This window comes from Choloepus didactylus, chromosome 17, assembly GCF_015220235.1.
Source record: "Choloepus didactylus isolate mChoDid1 chromosome 17, mChoDid1.pri, whole genome shotgun sequence".
Taxonomy (NCBI): domain Eukaryota; kingdom Metazoa; phylum Chordata; class Mammalia; order Pilosa; family Megalonychidae; genus Choloepus; species Choloepus didactylus.
The window spans coordinates 57,164,141-57,183,116 of NC_051323.1; the positions used below are offsets into that span (position 1 = coordinate 57,164,141).

At 35.8% G+C, this 18,976-nt stretch overlaps 1 pseudogene; it reads right to left on the reverse strand.

Annotated features, from left to right (window-relative positions):
* Positions 1-4,519: 4,519 nt before the first annotated feature.
* Positions 4,520-18,233, reverse strand: LOC119512117 (annotated as a pseudogene).
* Between the last annotated feature and the right edge of the window lie 743 nt (positions 18,234-18,976).

An 18,976-nucleotide genomic window follows, 5' to 3' on the forward strand; every position in this document is an offset into this window, starting at 1 on the left:
TATTTTTAAGTCTACTAACTTGAGTGAAATCATTAATATAAAGGTGAGATTCAAGACTCTCATTCTTTCCACAAGGCTTCATTTGAACTATTATTCTGGCACTGAGGCAGAAAAGACTGTTCCTATCTTTGCTAGCCCAGGTTTAAATGGAAAAATGTTGGCACTTTACAACAACACTAATGGTTCATTTAGGTGGCAGGAGCCACGCTTTTCAGGTCACATCTGGGGTCCCAGAATACTTATTAAGAGCACCCCTTTCCCTCTCAAACATGTTCCAATTTGTACTATAGGAACCCTGAGGCTGGTTTCCCAGAAGCAGGTCATACTCACTTTTCCCCATATTTGGCCTTTGTTCTCTTTCTTGTTCTTTGTGTACCCTAGGTTATATTGCCCATAAGACATGCAAAATAAACACTGATAAATAAAAATGTATGTTGAGTCAAAATTTTTAAGTACCTATAATATGGAAAGACTTAATTTTTTCTAACAGATTTGTATGTGTGTGTATGTCTGTGTGTTGGTATATTGAGTCCATGATTTATGGGTGTTATTGATAATGAAGTTTACCTGTTTTTGGTCATCACATACTCAGGTCTGGTCTAATATGCCACAATATATCAAGAAAAATAAAGTTTATAATGCTGATTCTATACTAATCAGCTTACTATATAAGAAGAAATTATACATGTATATATAGAAATTATACATGTATATATGTGCATGTATATATATGTATGTGTGCATATATATTACGTATGCATGCATGTACATATGCATGTGTGCACATACGTATGTATTTATGATTTGTTTAGCCTGTGCATTGTTAAAAATTAATTTGAATGTGGTAGGTGGAGGCAGTACTCTCCAGTTGTTCATATGTCTCCCCCACCATTTTATATGCATAGTCGGTGCGGGCATTTATAATATATAACCAGTCCCTGTAAATGTCTGTTTGTTTCAAATAATAAATATTTAAATTAGTAATAGTGCATTTTAATAAATGGAAGACATTAAAAAGCCTTAGGTGACAGGAACTCCGAATCCAGATCAGAAGATCAGACCTTGCACTAAGTAGTTTGGTGACTGTGAATGGCATTCTTTACATCGGTGCCTCAGTATCTTCTTCTGTAAAATGATAATAAAAACATCTGCCTTTCCAATGCCTTCAGATTATTGGAAACAAGACAATAAAGCCCTATACAAATTATAGATAGATAGAGTCCAACCTCTTCTCATATAATTCTAGAAAGATTTCTATGAAATTAAAATGCAAACATAATGAAGTTTTCGTATTTCTGCCTAAATAGTCAGTCCTATATTTGGTATCCAAGATAAGGTATAGGCAAACAGAAAATGAACCCACTGCTTTCTTTTCCTGTAAGGATACTCCTTTTGTTGATTCCAGAGTTTGGCTCACTTTCTATTTTATAATCAGACTGTTTTCACATTAAATGACTTAAAGATGAGCTGGTAGCACGCGCCCTGCATTTGCCTCACTGAGGAGGCAAAACATGCTTCATGAGTCTTTCAGAGCCATGTGTCAGTACCCACTAGAACTAAACGTGCCACCCCTCACCCTCTTCTAGGCTGTTGACCTAGCTGGGTGCTGATGCAGTGTCAAGCCTCTGACCCTTGGGTCCTGCTTTCTGTGTCCAGGGGGCTTGAAGGCAGCTCTTCAGCAAGCATATTCTCTCCTTTGTTCTTCATTCATTTTTGCTCACATAGGCATAGGTGGACAAAGCTTGAACAAGCAGCATTTGGGATGCACCAGATAAAAGACACTCAGAGTTGTTAAAGAACACCTCGATTATTTTTTTCTTCTTCTTTTGTGCTTGTTCACCCAGCAGCTGAACTGGCATTCACTTTCCTGCAAATTCCCACAGCCAACCCTGGGCCATTTGAGAAATGAGTCCAGGGTAGCAGCTTCCTCTAGCAAGCCGGTTCATGTCGTGGTCATTGATGCAGTTCCCTGCTTTTCATCTCTGTGAGTAAAACTGGACAACTCCTTGTTAGTTAAGCTCTCCTGGTTGACTGCATGCCATAGCAGTATTTCCCAAAGATGTTCAGAAGGGAATTGAAAGTTCTCAGAGTAGGAAAAGGCAAATAAAATTAGTGAAGGGTGACAGACAAGTAATCCAAATTCTGATTGCTTGTCCATGTTTAATTTTCAATTCTACTACAATGTATCTACCACTCCAAGACCCATAAATTCAGAAGCAGTTGAAGCTGAATCAAAGAGTCCTAGCGTGGCTGAGAATACAAAAGGCAAGTTTTTTTGTAGTTGTCTGAAATTAGAAACCTCACCTTTCCCCAATATTGGAATAAAAACGTAAATGTCAATTTTAAATTAAATTTTAAGTTAAGTATAATCCATATTCAGAAATGAACACTAAGAAAAAAGCAATAATCAGTTAATTAAAATGATTTTTTAAATTGTAAAATATTTTAAAAGTTTGATTATATATTCTCAGGCTTAGAAGGTACCTCAAAATTTAGTCATTCTAACTTGCTATTCAATTACACCACTTTCACAATAAGTTCTTATTCAAATTGGCCTTGAAAATATCCCAAGATAAGGATTCATGGTCCATTTTGGCAGTCCTTCCCATCGCTGAGAAACTTTGACTTTGTAACTATTATGTACCAACATTTCTTCTTGTTTTACTCTTTGAGATCAGGCAAATCACTTCTGAACTGTATATTTGTATCCTGTTTTTGATTTTAGAAAAAAATATATAAGTAACAAATAAGTCAAGCAAATAATATAAACAAACCTTATATTATCATGCAGAATTAGAGAGCTTTAACAAATTGTCGTGTTTGCTTCAAATTAATTTTAATATTAAATAAACAATAGAAAAGGGTAAAAATTTTCCTTATAGTCTTTCCCAAACCCATTCCCTTCACTCTTTTCCTAAGGAAAACACTAATAGAAATTTCATGTGTATTATTTTAGTCTGTGGTTTTGTACTTTAATATATACATATGAATAAAAATATATAATTTAATTTTGTTCATGTGAATGCGATTACACCATAGATACATTTTTTGCAGTTATGGTTTGTCCTTGTTTTGGTATTTATCAATGTTGACACATATAGAAAAAGACAAATAAAATTAGTGAAGAGTGACAAATGAGTAATCCAAATTCTGATTGCTTGTCCATGTTTAAATGTTGAAATGCAGAATTCTCTATTTAGATGCAGCTGATTTATTCTTTTAAACTCCTAAAGATTGATCTCTTATGTGATTATAGAATGTCTGATCTATCCATTTCCCCAGTAACGTGCTCTTAGGTGGTTTCTACTACATTTCTAACCATCGAGGCTGCCTTGCACATCACTGTACAAGTCCCCTTCTAAGGTATACCTAGATGTCAAATCACTAGGATGGTAGAAATGTTTTCAATTTCATTGGAAACTTGAAAATCATTATAAATTATCTGTAGTGTTTTATATTTCCCTCAACAGTGTATGAGGGTTCTTTTTATCTTGCATTGTCACCAATAATTGATAGTTTGTGACTCTTTTAATTACATGGATGTGAAATAGTATCTCTCTATTGTTTTAGTTCACATTTGCCTGATTGATAGTTAAACTTGGTCTTTTTACGTGTTTATTTTTTCAAATATCTTTCCTTTTATGTGAAATACTATTTCATATGCATTGTTCATGTTGGATCATGTAACTTTTTTATTGATTCAAAGAAGTTCTCTTTACATTGGGATGCTAATTTTTCTCCATGATAAGCATTGTAAATAACATCTAACCATGCATCATTTGTTTAGAATTTGACTGTAGAGATTTTAGTAATGAATTTATTTTAACAAATTTGTTTAACAAATTTAGATCATCAAATTTATCATTCTATTCCTTTATGTGAAGTGCTTTCTTTGTATATATGTGCTTTAACAAATTATTTTCCTCCACTATCATAAATATATTTACATATTTTTTATTTATTTGTTTTACCTATGTGGTTATTCAGTCTGCTATTTTTTTTAATTAGAGAAGTTGTGTTTATAGGAAAATCATGCATAGAATACAGGGTTCCTATATATCACCCTATTATTAACACCTTGCATTGGTGTGATACATTTGTTACAATTGATGAAAGTACATTGTCATAATTGTACTATTAATTACAGCACATGGTTTAACTTAGGGTTCGCTGTTCGTGTTGCACAGTTCCAGGAATTGTTTTTTTAAATTTTTATTCTAGTAACGTATAAAATCTAAAATTTCCCCCTTTCAACCACATTCAAATACATAATTCAGTGCTGTTAGTTAGCCTCAAAGCAAGAGGTGTTCATTTTGTTGTTGTTGTTTTCCAAATAGATTTTTATGAATATGTACAAATCTGTTATAGGCACTTCGAAGGTCTTTGGCTTGAATAACCCAACATTGCAAGATAATGTATTCACAGAGTATCCAGGCCCAGGCTGGTTTCAGCAGGCAATGATGATGCTTCTCTCTATTTCTCCAAGAAAAAAACGGTATGTGTGTTTGTGGGATTAGGCTTAAGACAAAGCCACCTTCTCAGAACAAAAGTCAGGATTGGTCTGCTGCAATTTGCTTGGTATGCCTTTGCTAACAGCATAGCAAAACATCCTTATCACCACCTGGGAGAGGAAGTCACTGGTGTACATAAGATGAAAACTTATTAATGAACGATCATCATCTTGAACAAAAACTGTAAGCTTGGGATTTAAAGCATGGTAGACTTTTCCAATGGCCCCCGTAATACCAGAAAGGATCATAATCTTGAGCATGTTTTGTGTTGGCATCTCTGGCAGTTGTGTTGATGTTGTACTGGAACATGGTGGTGTTGTACATGTTGGGGAGTGTGGTGGCTCTACAGTGCCAGGAAACACAGTGGAGGTGGCTGTGAGAGTCATGCAGGCTGTGAACCCACCTGCTCCCAGTGATCACGGAGGTCACAGTGGTCCAGCCCCAAGCTGTAGGCAGGGTAAAGGTAATGTTTATCTCCTGTTGAACTTCCTGTAATTTTAACCTACATTATTTCAAATAAAAATGTTTCTTCCTTTTTTATATAGATAACAAAAAATGTCCCTGAACAGTTACTCACATGATGATCTTCCAAATGTAGAATCATCAATTTATCTTGAGTTTTCTTTCTTATAGACCCAACATTCCCAATTTTTTCAATGGCTCTTTATCACAGTTTTTAATCCTTCTAATATTCTAGGTGCTCTCATTAGAGTGTGCCCCAGTTTGACTATATCTGTTTATAAATATGACAAAAGGAACTTCACACAGTAAATTAGGATATGACTGACTTCTTCAAAGTAGAGCAAATTTATTCCTACTTTGCTGCAAATGCTTTTAGTGTAGCCAAACTTCCAATAAATTTCAGTAGGCACATTACATCTTGAGTCCTATTGAACTCCAGGCAATTCAAAACCTTTTGTGCTTTTTACATGGTCTGCTACTAACAGCACATTCCTCTTTCAACACTTGTGAGGATTATGGATTATAATACATATCTTTTACTGTATTTGTAAGCATTAAATTAGATAATATATGCAAAGATCCAAAAACCAGTGTCAAGTTAAAAATGGGTATTTGGTAAATTGTCCTCATTCCTGTACTATGACACCACGTGTATGTGCGTGTATGGGTGCATGCACACGTGTGTGTGTTTGTATGTCTGGGTGCACACGTGTGTGTCTTAATTACCTTTAGTTGGGAAGCAGTTGGTAGTTGATGTTGTTCTTTTGTATTCCTCATTTCCTTTCCTTCATCTCAGCTATCCTCAGGCCTTAGTGATCTGAAGATTGCCCAGATATTCAGTGTTTTGCATTGCTATTTCAGCGGGCTTTGCTACAGAGATTTTCCTCTTCCTTTTCCATGAGGACTCACTGGCCATAGGTCCTAGTCCTTCATGTCCCTGCTAGATTACTGGCAACCTCATATATTAAACTATATTACAACGTAGCTAATAGATAATAGCTATATGATAGCTATAATTATTATATAATTAACCAATAACTAATAATTATTTAATAAATATTTAATTATTCTTCCAGATAACATTTTGAAATGAGAGACATAAAAGATGGGAGGTATTTTAGGAATTGAGGAGCCATACTTACACATAATCATATATAAATGAACAAATGCATTATTGATATGTATTTTAAATAGCTATAGATTTTTTTTTTTTTTTAGTCTTGGTGTGCTATGGTGACAGGCTCAAACTCTCCCACTTCTTTTCAAATAAATCTTAATGACCAGTATCAGTTCTGAATGCTTTAATTCAACATCCAGAAAATAAGTAAACATAGATTTTCTAAACTTATTTGTGGTCTTGACACATTATACACCGGGAGAAGGGCCTTGCATTGTCTGAAACATTTTCAGGCTGTGTATCAAAATGAGTTATGCATCACCACTGAACCCAACCTCACCCACACACCTACCCACAGAAAAAGAACAAGCAAATTAAAAAAAAAAAACCCAATGGTTGGTAGGACTAGAGAATAAATGAGTGCTTGAAAATTTGTACTGTCTTTTAAATCAGCCCTAGACACCTCCCTATCAGCCCTGAACCTCAAGAACAAACTCTTGCATCCTTAGGCCTAATTGGCATCTTATCCTCAAGGATTTTTATTGAATTTTCTATTCTGCTGACATATTTGAACAGTGTTGGCATCAATATTTGACATAGAGCTTTAATCTCATGAACGTGATGAAAGGCTGTCATCCTTGGACAAAGTGACTGTTACCAAGTGTTCAGAACATACAACAAAGGAGTCAGGACCCAGTTAGGGGCTGCCTCTTGAGTTTGTATCAGATGTTCTCATCTTGCCTGTATGCAACAGAATGGATGTTTAGTGATTTTTTAGTATTTGAATAAAAATTTTGATTGCAAATTTTTATGTACACAATGGCATATAGTTCATATGAGACAGTATAAAATATAACACATTCCTGATTCATTCTTAGATCCATGATTACTCTCAGATCTTGACTTTCTTAGAGGACACAGTTTTGAACTTCACTCTCCTGAAGTTTAATAACTATATTTGTCAAATGACTAGTTGCATTTGAAGATCTATGACTTTATGGATTATGCCTGACATTTTATTTTCAGTGTTAGAGTTGATTGTTTAATTGACAGCCATTGTCTTTATTAAAGTCTGTTAATATATCAAAAAGGCTTTGGTGGAGATAAGGATGTGACTCTGAAGATATGCCTTCTACAGTGACTATCAATGATAAGTGTCACTTTAGTTTACTCTGCTCCCAAGGTCTCTTTTTCTCTTTTGTACTTTTTAAATACCTATTCAATGTGCTAAGAGTTCCTTTTGAAATAAGTAAAATGAATAGATAATCAAATTAAATTGTCAGAAAACCATCAAGGCCAGCACAGTTGACTGAGTCATTTATTCATTCATTCAACACATTTATATATTGAGAATCAGTTGATGCAAATATATTGCTATGCAACATGGAAAATGCAAGTGTGTGAAAGATATAAATCTTAAAATCAGGTATATGGCTCTTTAGAATACACACACATACACACACCAAGGCTTTATATAATCACACAATGGAAAGCATGAACTTTGTCTCAAAATTTCCTTAGATAAAGGGAAACAATTTCCAGACTGAGGGAATCAGGGGGAAATCTGATGTTCAAATAGCATTTAAATTGCATCCTAAATCAGAGGAGGGTCTGAGTGACAGAGATAGGGTTTCAGGAAAGAGAATATTTCTATGCCATGGCATGATCAAAGACATAATGTGTGAAAGAACAGGATTTTCAGGAGCTGCTAAGCACTTCGATTTCAGAGCTATAATTTGATTGATTTGCAGAAGGGAAAAATATAGATTGAGTATATATGGAGAAACTCTGAACACTAGATCAAAAAGTTCAGTGTTTATTTGAGAGATTGCAGGGAACTTGGAAAAGTTTTGGGGTAGTGTAGACCTGATTATTAAAAGATCAACTCGGTTTTTTGTGTGAAATTGATTGTGGGAAGGACAATCAAGGAGGTGGATCAAGTAGACAGCAGTGAAGTAAGCTGTCTGAGAGGTTCTGAGATAAGGTGATTTTACAGGGGTGAGAGAGAGAGAGAGTTTATAAGGGGAATTACACAGGTTATAAAAAATAATAATGTATAAGGTAAAATTAAATGTGACTCCAACATTTCAGTTCTTGAATACTGCGAGACAAACCTGCCTGAATTCAAATTCCCACCCCACTGTTTGCTAGTTGGGGGACCTCTGGCAATTTATCCTTCTCTGGGCCACATTCTTCTTAAGTATAAAATGGGGATAATAATCATAACTATACTATAAGTTGGTATGTGGATTAAATAAGTTAATGCATGTGAAACTTTTAGAGAGGTTCCTGGTCAATAGTAAGAAAAATAATGGGCAAATTGCAATCAAACTCTGTTTTCTTGGTCTTCAACCTCACCAATGAACAAGGCCAACTTTATGTTTAAAGAGAGAAAGCTGTTTTCTATTTTTGTAGTATTACAGCATAATTTCCAAGATACTTTGTAAAATCCAGTCAAAGCCTGTCCAGTATGGAAGGGTAGCAGCCAGAATACTTGTGGATATTTTCCTAAACTGATGTTCCAATGTCTAGCCAATTAAAGATTTTTAAGGTACATTTAGCATCACCATTTCACAGATTAGCAAATGAGACTCAACAGGAATATGTGATTTATCTGATGTCATAGATATGGAGAAGTAGATAGAGGCTTTAAACTACTCCTAATCCAGAGATCCGGAAAGTTTATTCTCTGATTTTCAGTGCTTCATCTCAGAGCTATACATGTACAGGGACAGATTTGCAGGCAATTAGTATAAAGCTATGTTGTAGCCTGTAATCAGAAGACTTGGGGTCAAGTTTACACTGTCACTTTAGCCCTATCAGGTAAATCATAATTAGCTAATGATAGTTTAAGGACTATAGGTCAAGTGTCCTGCCTCTGATATTGGTTATTTATACTGTACCTCATTTTTACTGTGGATGTTTTTCTTTTCTTTTTTTTTCTGTAGACTAATAGAAACACTTCAAACACAGGTAAAACACACAAACATGCACATTATGTCTCTACTCACATAAATATAAGAAGGATATAGAGCTAGTTCAATTCATTATGCTTTAACAGCTAACCTCTCCACAACCCTACATGCACATGCTCAGACACCTTATTGGGGAGTTTGCTTTTCAAAATGAATTCAGGGAGGCTGATTAAGGTGGAAGACTCCCAGGTGGAGCATTTGTCTTGTCAATAAAATCTAAATCACTGTACAATTTTTGAGTGAAGTAAACAATGAGTGGCATTGTGCTTTGTGTGATCCTATAATCAAGTAAGGTGCAGACCTGAATTGTGGGTCTGCTTCCATACAGTCATGTAAATGGCCTGTAGCAAGTTGGAAGGAACACACCATTCATGTCAGATTCCAGGGGCCTGTGTAGGCAATCTCAGAACCTGGCAGTCTTTCCACCAATCCTTTACTACCGAGCCAAGCCTGTGTTAAAGATGGTAATTAGCACCATCAGAAGGGTTCTTAGCCAAGAGCAACACATTCATCTGTTGCTTTAATTTAACTTCCTTCGGGACCTTTGCTCACTGAATGACAGAGTTCTATTTTTATTATTTTTAACGGATTAGGCTTGGAATTTTGGTTCTCTAGGGAAAGTCACATTACTATTTTAAGTTTAATTGCTTAGCTTATATATTAAAACATAACACACAGAGGTGGGGCAAGACAACAGCATAGGGAGGTGTGGAATTTAGTTAGTCCTCTGGAACAACTAGCATATAGCCAAGAACAACTACTAAATAGTCTGGAACAACTGTTGGGAGATATCTGTGACAAAATACACATTGTACACCAGTCTGGAATGGGTAGAATGGCTGAGATCTCAGCATAAGAACTGTAAGTAAAGCTCCCCAAACTATGGAGCTGGTGCCCCTTCCCCACCAGCATGGCAAGCTGAGCTGAAATACTTCCAGGTGGGAAAAAGAAGCAGTATACTAGGAGGAAGGGAAGGTAGCTCAACCAAGCTCCAACTACAGTTTTAGTTAATCAGTTTGGACTAATGAATACAAGCTATGTGCACAGATAAACATGGAGCAAGAAGGGAAGGAGCCCAGAGGCTTCTCCCAGCAGAGGGGAGGTGGGGCTGATGGGAAAAAAAAATACATAAATAAATAAAAACACAGTCTTTTGGAGTTGGCTGAGCTCAGAATACTGAAAAAGGTCTGTGTGCCAATAAAATGGGCAAACAGAATTGGGTACCAACTGTGGTTTTGATTGGTAATTGGGGTCTGGAGACTGGCTCTGAAAAGGGGATTTCTTTCTTTTTTTCCTTTTTTCTCTCATTCAAAATAGCTTATTAGAGCAAGCCTCAAGCATTTTCAATTGTCATTGCTGAAGCAGGCAAGGGTGGAGTTAAGATAGAGATACAAAGATGGAAGTCAAATACAGGGGATAAAACCCTAAAGGGCTTATCTTCCCTAAGAAAAGCAGGAGGTGGCACCCAAATCAAGTGGCTGACTTCCCTCAGAGAACTCAGACACTAGGGCCTGGGGCGGGGGGAACAACAAAAAAACAGGAACAGCTTAAGCTTGGCTTCTGACATTCCCAGCTCCTGGCAGGGACAGTGTCTGTTGAGAATTAAAGGCAACACAACTCTCTATGCTGGTGGCTATCTGTGGGCTGACAAGCACCACTTGTTGAGCAGAATAAGAAAAGCACAGTGTCTAGAGGCTTCACAGGAAAATCTGACAACTTTCTGGATCTCATCCTCAGGGAAACTTGATAGTGATTACACCCTCTTCCTGAGACCTGTGTCCATCTGGTCTGGGAAAATCTGATTGGGGTAATCAAGGAAACCAGATGCCTAGACAACAAAAAATTAGGAATCTCACTAGAAAAAATGAAGATATGGCCCAGTCTTCCACTTCAAATGAGATACAGGAGTTGAAGCAACTAATTAAAGACCTTCAAATATGCTAAATCAATTCAAAAATCAAATTAACAAGTTGAGGGAAGACATGGCAAAGGAGATGAAGGACATAAAGAGGATATTGGGTGAACATAAGGAAGAACTTGAAAGTTTGAAAAAACAATTGACAGAACTTAAGGGAATGAAAGGCACAATAGAATACATGAAAAACACAATGGAGACATACAACAGCAGATTGAAGGGGCAGAAGAAAGGATCCAGGAACTAGAGGACAGGACATCTGAAATCCTACACAAAAAAGAACAGATAGGGAAAAGATAGAAACCTATGAGCAGGTGTCAGGTAATTGAATGACAGTATGAAGCACATGAATATACATATTATGGGTGTCCCAGAAGGAGAAGAAAAGGGAAAAGGGACAGAAAGAATAATGGAGGAAATAATCACTGAACATTTCCCATCTGTTATGAAAGACATAAAACTGCAAATCCAAGAAATGCAGCATACCCAAAACAGAATAGATCTGAATAGACCTACTCCAAAACACTTAATAATCAGATTATCAAGTGTCAAAGACAAAGAGAGAATTCTGAAAGCAGCAAGAGAAAGCAGATCCATCCCATGCAAAGGAAGTTCGATAAGGCTATGTGAAGATCTCTCAGTAGAAATCATGGAGGCAAGAAGTTAGTGGCATGATATATTTAAGAAACTGGAAGAGAAAAACTGCCAAACAAGACTTCTATATCTGGCAAAACTGTCCTTCAAAAGTGATGGAAAATTTAAAATATTTTCAGATAAACAGATACTGAGAGAGTAGTGAACAAGAAAAGAAATAGTAAAAGAAGCACTACAAGCAGATAGGGAAAGATAGGAGAGAGAGATTTGGAGAAGAGAGTACAAATGACAACTATCAGTGAGCATAAAAACAGAGAGAGAGGGAAAATAAAATAAAATATGACATATAAATTCCAAAAGTCAAAGTGGTAGATAGCAGACATTATGTTGAGTGAAATTAGCCAGAAACAAAAGGACAGACTCACTAATATGGACTACCATTGATGAGTGAAATTTGAGAGTTAAAGTTGAGAACACAGGTTGTCAGGAGATAGAAAGAAGTTAGAAAATGGGCATTTGATGATGAAGGAGTACATAAGGTTCAACAGGATTGATTATATAGATCCAGAAATGGATAGCATAATACTGTGTGATGGTAGCACAATACTATAAGTACTCTGAACAAAGATGAGTGTGAGTGTGGTTGAAAGGGGAAGGCTAAGGGCATATATGACATCAGAGGGAAAGATAGAAGATAAAGACCAGGACTGTATAACTTAGTGAAGCCTAGAGTGGCCAGTGATGGTGATTAAATGTACAAATACAAGAATGTTTTTAAAAGAGGGAGACCAAATGAATGTCAACATTGCAAGATGTTGAAAACTGGATGGTACAAGGGAAAAAAATACAATCAAAACAAACTAGAGTCTATAGTTAATGGTAATATTGTAAGATGCTTCCATTAATTTTTAACAAAGGCAATATACCAAAGCTACACATCTGTAAGAGGGGATTATAAGGGAGTGATATGGGATTCTTGGTGGTGGTGGTGTTGTCTGACCTTTTCATTATATTTTACTTTATTGGTATTTTTCTTTTATCTTTTATATTTTTATTCATTTTTTCCCCCTTTTTCTCTTTCTTTGTGGAAGAAATGGAAATGTCCTCTATAGGTTGTGGAGGTGAATACATATATATGTGATTATACTGGGAATCATTGTTGTTTTCTTACAATGGATTGCATGCTGTCTGAATAAAACTATTTAAAAAAATAAACAGAAGGATACAAGTGCTTGAGAAAATGTGGAGAGAAGGATGTGCCTGTTCACTGTTGGTAGGGAAGTAGAATGGTGCAGCCCAGCTGAGGGCAGTGGCTGGTTCCACAGGAAGCTACCTAGGGTTGCCAGATGGTTCTGCAACTCTGATATTGGGTATCAATTTGAAAGAACTGAGAATAAGGACATGAATGGGACATTGCACACTGGTGTTTATGGCGGCAGTATTCACAATTTGCAACGGATGGTGGTGAATTAAAGATATATCGACTCATAAATGGAATGGTGAACTGTAGTGTATACATTTAATGGACTATTGAGCAGTGGCAAGAAGACATGAATTTGTGAGTTATGCAACTAGGTGAATGGACCTTGAGGACACTATGTTGAGTGAAATAAGCCAGAAGCGAAAAGACAAACATTGTAATGCCTCAATAATATGAACTAACTGTAATGTGCAAACTCTGAGAATTGAAACTGAGAATAGAGGTTATCTGGGGAAGGTTTATGGTAAAGGTTTCTAGATTGTAAGCTCTTGCAGCAGTCACATCTATTCATGAATTGTATTGGTTATTTCTAAATTCTGAGATGATGAGCTGTTTGTGTATAACCTGGTCAGCCCCTGGAACTTTGGATATCTGTGTGACATCTGAGCCACAGAACCAAAGTTCGGCAGCTATGAAGGTCAACATCACCCCATACATTAAATGTTAAAGAAACTGTAAAAGATATCAGACTTTAATTAGAGATATGAACAAAATGGACTTGTTTAGCACTAAGGTAAACCAGACTAAAGGGAAAAGGATGATATTGACTATGTTTTAAAACTTTATCTTCTGTGTGAGGCCAAAGGAAGAAATGTTTATTTGCTGGAAAATCTATATTTTCTGTAGCACACTATATAATTTAATTTGTATGGTCAGTTTATTCATATACCATAATAACATGGAACCTAAATAGGGGGTGAGAGATGGTTGGTTTTACAGGTTAGCATGAAGCTTCGATACATCCCAGAGTAATTTGGGCAGAGAATAAAAATGTATTTGCAAAGCCCCCTTGAGGGACTGGGAAAAAAATTGGAAATATTAAATTTCCCCACCTGGGAATCCCTGATACTCTTGCAAGCATTGGGGACTACCACTGTATTAGGCCGCACCCTTGATCTTGGGGCTTGCCCATATAAAGCTTGTTACTGCAATGAAGAGGCTAAGCCTACTCATAATTGTGCTTAAGAGTCACCCCCAGAGAACTTCCTTTGTTGCTCAGATGTGGCTTCGCTCTCTAAGCCAAAGCTGCAGGTAAACTCACTGCCCTCCCCTCTACATGGGATATGACTCCCAGGGGTATAAATCTCCCTTGCAATGTGAGACATGACTCCCGAGTATGAGTCTGGACCTGGCATCATGGGATTGAGAAACACTCCTTGACCAAAAGGTGGAAGATAAATGAAACAAAATAAGGTTTCAGTGGCTGAGAGATTTCAAATGGAGTTGAGAAGTCAATCTTGAGGTTATTCTTATGCATTTTATAGAGATCCTTTTTTAGTTATTAGCGTATTAGAATAGCTAGAAGGAAGTACCTGAAAGTGTTGAACTGCAATCCAGGATCCTTGATTCTTGAAGATGATCGTATAACTACATAGCTTCTATGGTGTGACTGTGTGATTGTGAAAACATGGTGGCTCACACCCCCTTTATGAAGTGTATGGAAGATGAGTAGAAAAAAGGGGGACAAAAAGTAAATGAATTTTAGGAGGGAAAAGGAGTAGGAGAAGTTTTGTGTGTTCTTTTTTACTTTTATTTTTATTTTTATTCTCATTTTCATCTTTATTTGTTGGAGTAATGAAAATGCTCAAAAAATTGTGGTGATGAATGCACAAGTATATGATGATACTTGGAACAATTGATTGTACAATTTGGATGATTGTATGGTATGTAAATATATCTCAATAAAATTCCATTTAAAAAACATAACACACGGTGTGATCTACACCATTGAAAAGTTTTTTGTTGTTTTATTTCAAGAAGCTGAGTTCCTTCCTCCCTCCCTCCTTTTCTTTTTTCTCTCCTTCACTTTACTTTTAAGTAAACAAAGAAGAAGAAACTTTAGAATCATTCTGGGCACTGAAGAGTGAAGTTTATGTGGTGACAATTCAGATTACCCAGAATGAAAATCTGAAATTCACTATAAAGGATATATTTTAATTGTTTTTATACACATCTACCCCCAGCACATATATGATGTACCTATTCTTCTAAAAGTATATTTATGCTGTTTTTCCTGTTTTGATATGGAATATAATTTCTCATCAGCTGTATATACCTATAAATCCCTTTCAAGTGCCTTTCACTGATCAAGTTTCAGAGAGATAGAACATTGTATTCATTTAAAACAAATGCACAAGTAATTTCAAAAGTGATCTCTACTTTAAATTAAAATTTAAAAATAAAATATATACACCACTCATTTGCATATACATGTCCATGTATACATATGTATAATTGATCAAAGATCCATGCAAATAAGATGTCTAGGACAAAGGATTATGATAATTTTGTAAGTAATATTATGAGAAATTTTGGGACCAAATTAAAATGTAATTTATAAAAAATATAAACATTTATACATGGACTAGGGAATAATTTTTACCATAAGTCAGACAAGACAATTTAAATAATGTACTTAATCAGTAGCCAGTTCAGGTCAGTCTTATGCTATATATTAGAAAAATAGTTTACAGAAATTGTTTTATTATGAATCAGCTACCACAAACTTTGAGTTACAAGGCAATGGAGATAGTAAGATAATGTTGGTTGATAGTATGGGGATTTAGAGATAATCAAATAAAATCCACTTGTAATTAAAATCTGGATAAGCAGCTAAAGATTTCTCCATATCAGAGGTTTCAATCTGGTCTCCATGTGAATGTAGGACTTTCTTGGTATAGCCTCAGAGTAGACTTTGACCTGGAAAGGATCAGTGGAAATTCCAATTTGAAGCAGAGCACTTTGGATTTGACCTGTCTTATAGATTGTAATTTCATATAGGTTTCAATTGAAATAGATGTCTCTGCTATGAAAACAGTGTTGAAAAACGATGATCCAAATAGTAACTAAAAATAAACATTTTCTTAAAAACCTACAGATGCTCTAAAATGCCTATGATTAAACTCAGAAGCCTTATCAAGGCATAAGGACTGTACTTATACTCTTCTATGTCTACATTTTATGATCCCAGCAAAACTGAACTGAAGTACCCGTATTTCCCAGGATTCTCACAGATGTCCCTTTATTTTTATTTATTTATTTATTTTTTGAAACTACATTGCTTTCTTACCTTGGACCATTTCTATCCCCTGACTTCAGGTAGTATTGTTCAGGTATTCAACACCCCCAAAGTATCCCAGTCTTTCTTGGGGAGTAGAGCAGACTTCTTTCTTAAGGGTAGTTATTGGGTTGGTATTCCCCACCCCTGAAAGGATATAAAAAAGCTACAATTTACCAAACTTACCATTGTCAAGAGCCATGGTATAAAGTCATTTCTCAGCTCTAGGGAGGTGGGACAACATAGTCCTTGACCAGAAATTGAAATGCACTATTCTCCAGCTATAAGTTAAATTTCGTAACACCAGGGATCTAACAATGGGACTGAAATCCTAATCATCTATTTAAGGTTATTCCTGGGATAGTAGTCATAGCTCTGGTAGAGACAATATATATTTATTAGAAAATGAGGGTCAGTGCAGAGAGATAGACAATAAACAAACAAATATGCAAAATACCTCCTAGCCAACGAAAGCTTGCAAATCAAAATTGAAAGAAACACAAGGTAAAATATGACATTAAAAATTCACTAATAGAAGATAAAACATTTTCTTAGCATAGAAGAGAAAACATTTTCTAAGTTTTAATAAATAATTTTAAATGCATTAAATGTAGAAAGAATAGTCAACAATGAAAAATAAGCATGGGCTTTTTAAATTGAACATTGGTAACATAGGTTCAAGTTGCTATAACAAAGAACCAAGTATCACATTTCAAATTGAAGATTACTGCAATTTAAAATTTTTAAAAAATTCTTATTAAATACGACTTATTATAGATTGGACAAATCAAAGTACATTTAGCAAATTGATTTATAATACTGAGGAAATCATCCAGAAGCTAGCACACAAAGACAAAATAAAATGAAAACTATGAAAGAATGGTTTTGAGATATAAAGAATAGATTGTAAGGCCCAACATTTGTCAAAGAGAAGTTCCAAAAGAACAAGATAGCCTGAAAAGTGGAGGGCCATTATGTGAAGAGATAATGTCCTGGAATTTTCCAGAAAAGATCAGAGTATTGAAATAGAAAAGCCCACCAAATACCTATCATGCTAAAGGGAATTGATTCATATCATAATATATACAGTGAAATTACAGAAAATTAAGAATATAGAAAAGATCTAAAACCATCAGAATGAAAGGAGAGATTATAATGAAAGTCAGATTGAAAATATAGACTTATGATAAGCAAAATAAAAAATATCATAAAGTACTAAGGCACGTATCTGTAAGCCCAGAATTCTATAGTCAGAAAAGCTATCTTTAAATGAAAAGCAAAAAATAAAGACATTTTTGAACATACATAGACTATGGGAATTTATCATCCATATACCCTCTTAGAAGGTATAGAAAGAGCTATTAAAGGATTTCTTTAAACAAAAAAAAAAAGGGGGCACTGAGAGTGAAAATACGATATAAAATAAATAATGGTGCACACAAAACTTGAAGAAAAAATTATATATATATACACATATACATATACAAATGTATAGATTTCAATCTATTAAGTTGTTTTCTGTAAGGATAGCATAGTCTCAATAAACATGCCAAAATCAGAATCATATGGAGGAAAAATATTAATTAAATGGTGAGAAATTCATGTCATTAATGCATTAAAAACTAGCTGTATATCAAGATCACGTAGGATTTTTCCAGACAATTCAAAAATCTATTACATTAACCTATTAAAGGAGGTGCTAGGGATGTCAAGGACATATTCAGCAACTATCGTCCAGCCCTCATCTATTCCCCTCCTCTTTACCTCTTTCGTGTTTGTGTGCAGGTGTTTGTTTTGTTTTCATTTGTGCTCGTTTGCATGCAGGTGTTCCTTCTGTTTCTATTTCCCAAGAGACTGCAGGCAGGGTGTGGGGGACAGACATGAACTCATAACAAGTCCCAGCTGCTTGCCAGGGCACACTGTTTGCTCATCGGCAGAGCCACGCCCCACTGGAGCGTATTTAAGCTCATCCCTCACTGCGGAAGCCTGTCGTCTCTCACCAGAAGGGAGTTGTGTAGGGATGTGCGCAGAGCTGCGAGCAGTTAGCTTTCGCAGGGAACCAGCCTCATTTGGACCTTCCTCTCCGACAGTGTGCAGGTAAATTGAACGGATAGTTAACATTATAATTTTGTGCAGCATAAAAAGAGGGAATAAAATCTTCTTTCTATATTCACATGAAGAGCAAAATAGAACTCTAGAACCTTAATGAATTGAGTATTTTGGAAGTGGTGAGGCCCCATTTGATTCCTTGTTGAAGAATATTGAAGATGCTTTAGAAATGAACCATGTGCACAGTAATTATTTCTAGTGAGTCCTGAGCTTCTGTTCCAGATGACTTTTCTATACACATTCCTATGATAGTTTATTCATGAATTTATTCCTAAAAATAAACATTTCTCTGTCTGGTTTTGTGTTCACATCAATTGTTTGAAAAATTCCTGTTGGGGCTGAAAAGTGAGTCCTTGGCCGATGCGCACAGAGTCAATTAGTAGACACCGGGATTTTGAGAAGAGAAGTTTATTTAGCAAAGGCTAGCCTCGCGAAGACAGGAAGGCAGTCCTTAAATCTGCCTCCTGGAACTGGGGAAACTTTCAGTGTTTGGTAGCATTCAAAGGAAGGCAGGCAGGCTTAGGATAATGAAGGCGGTTTGAGATGAGAAGGTCAGAGAGAGTCTAATGACTGATTATGTGTGGAGTTAAGTACTTAGGCTAGGGCGCATGTCAGGTGTGCTAACCTTGATCAGAACTGACTTGGTTCAACAAGGTAGTTTGGGAATTTGGGGTGTTTGGTTATGGGCTGACCCATGTTAATCGATAAGGGGCTATGTGCACGGGAACCCCACTTCAGGTTGGCAAAACAAGGTA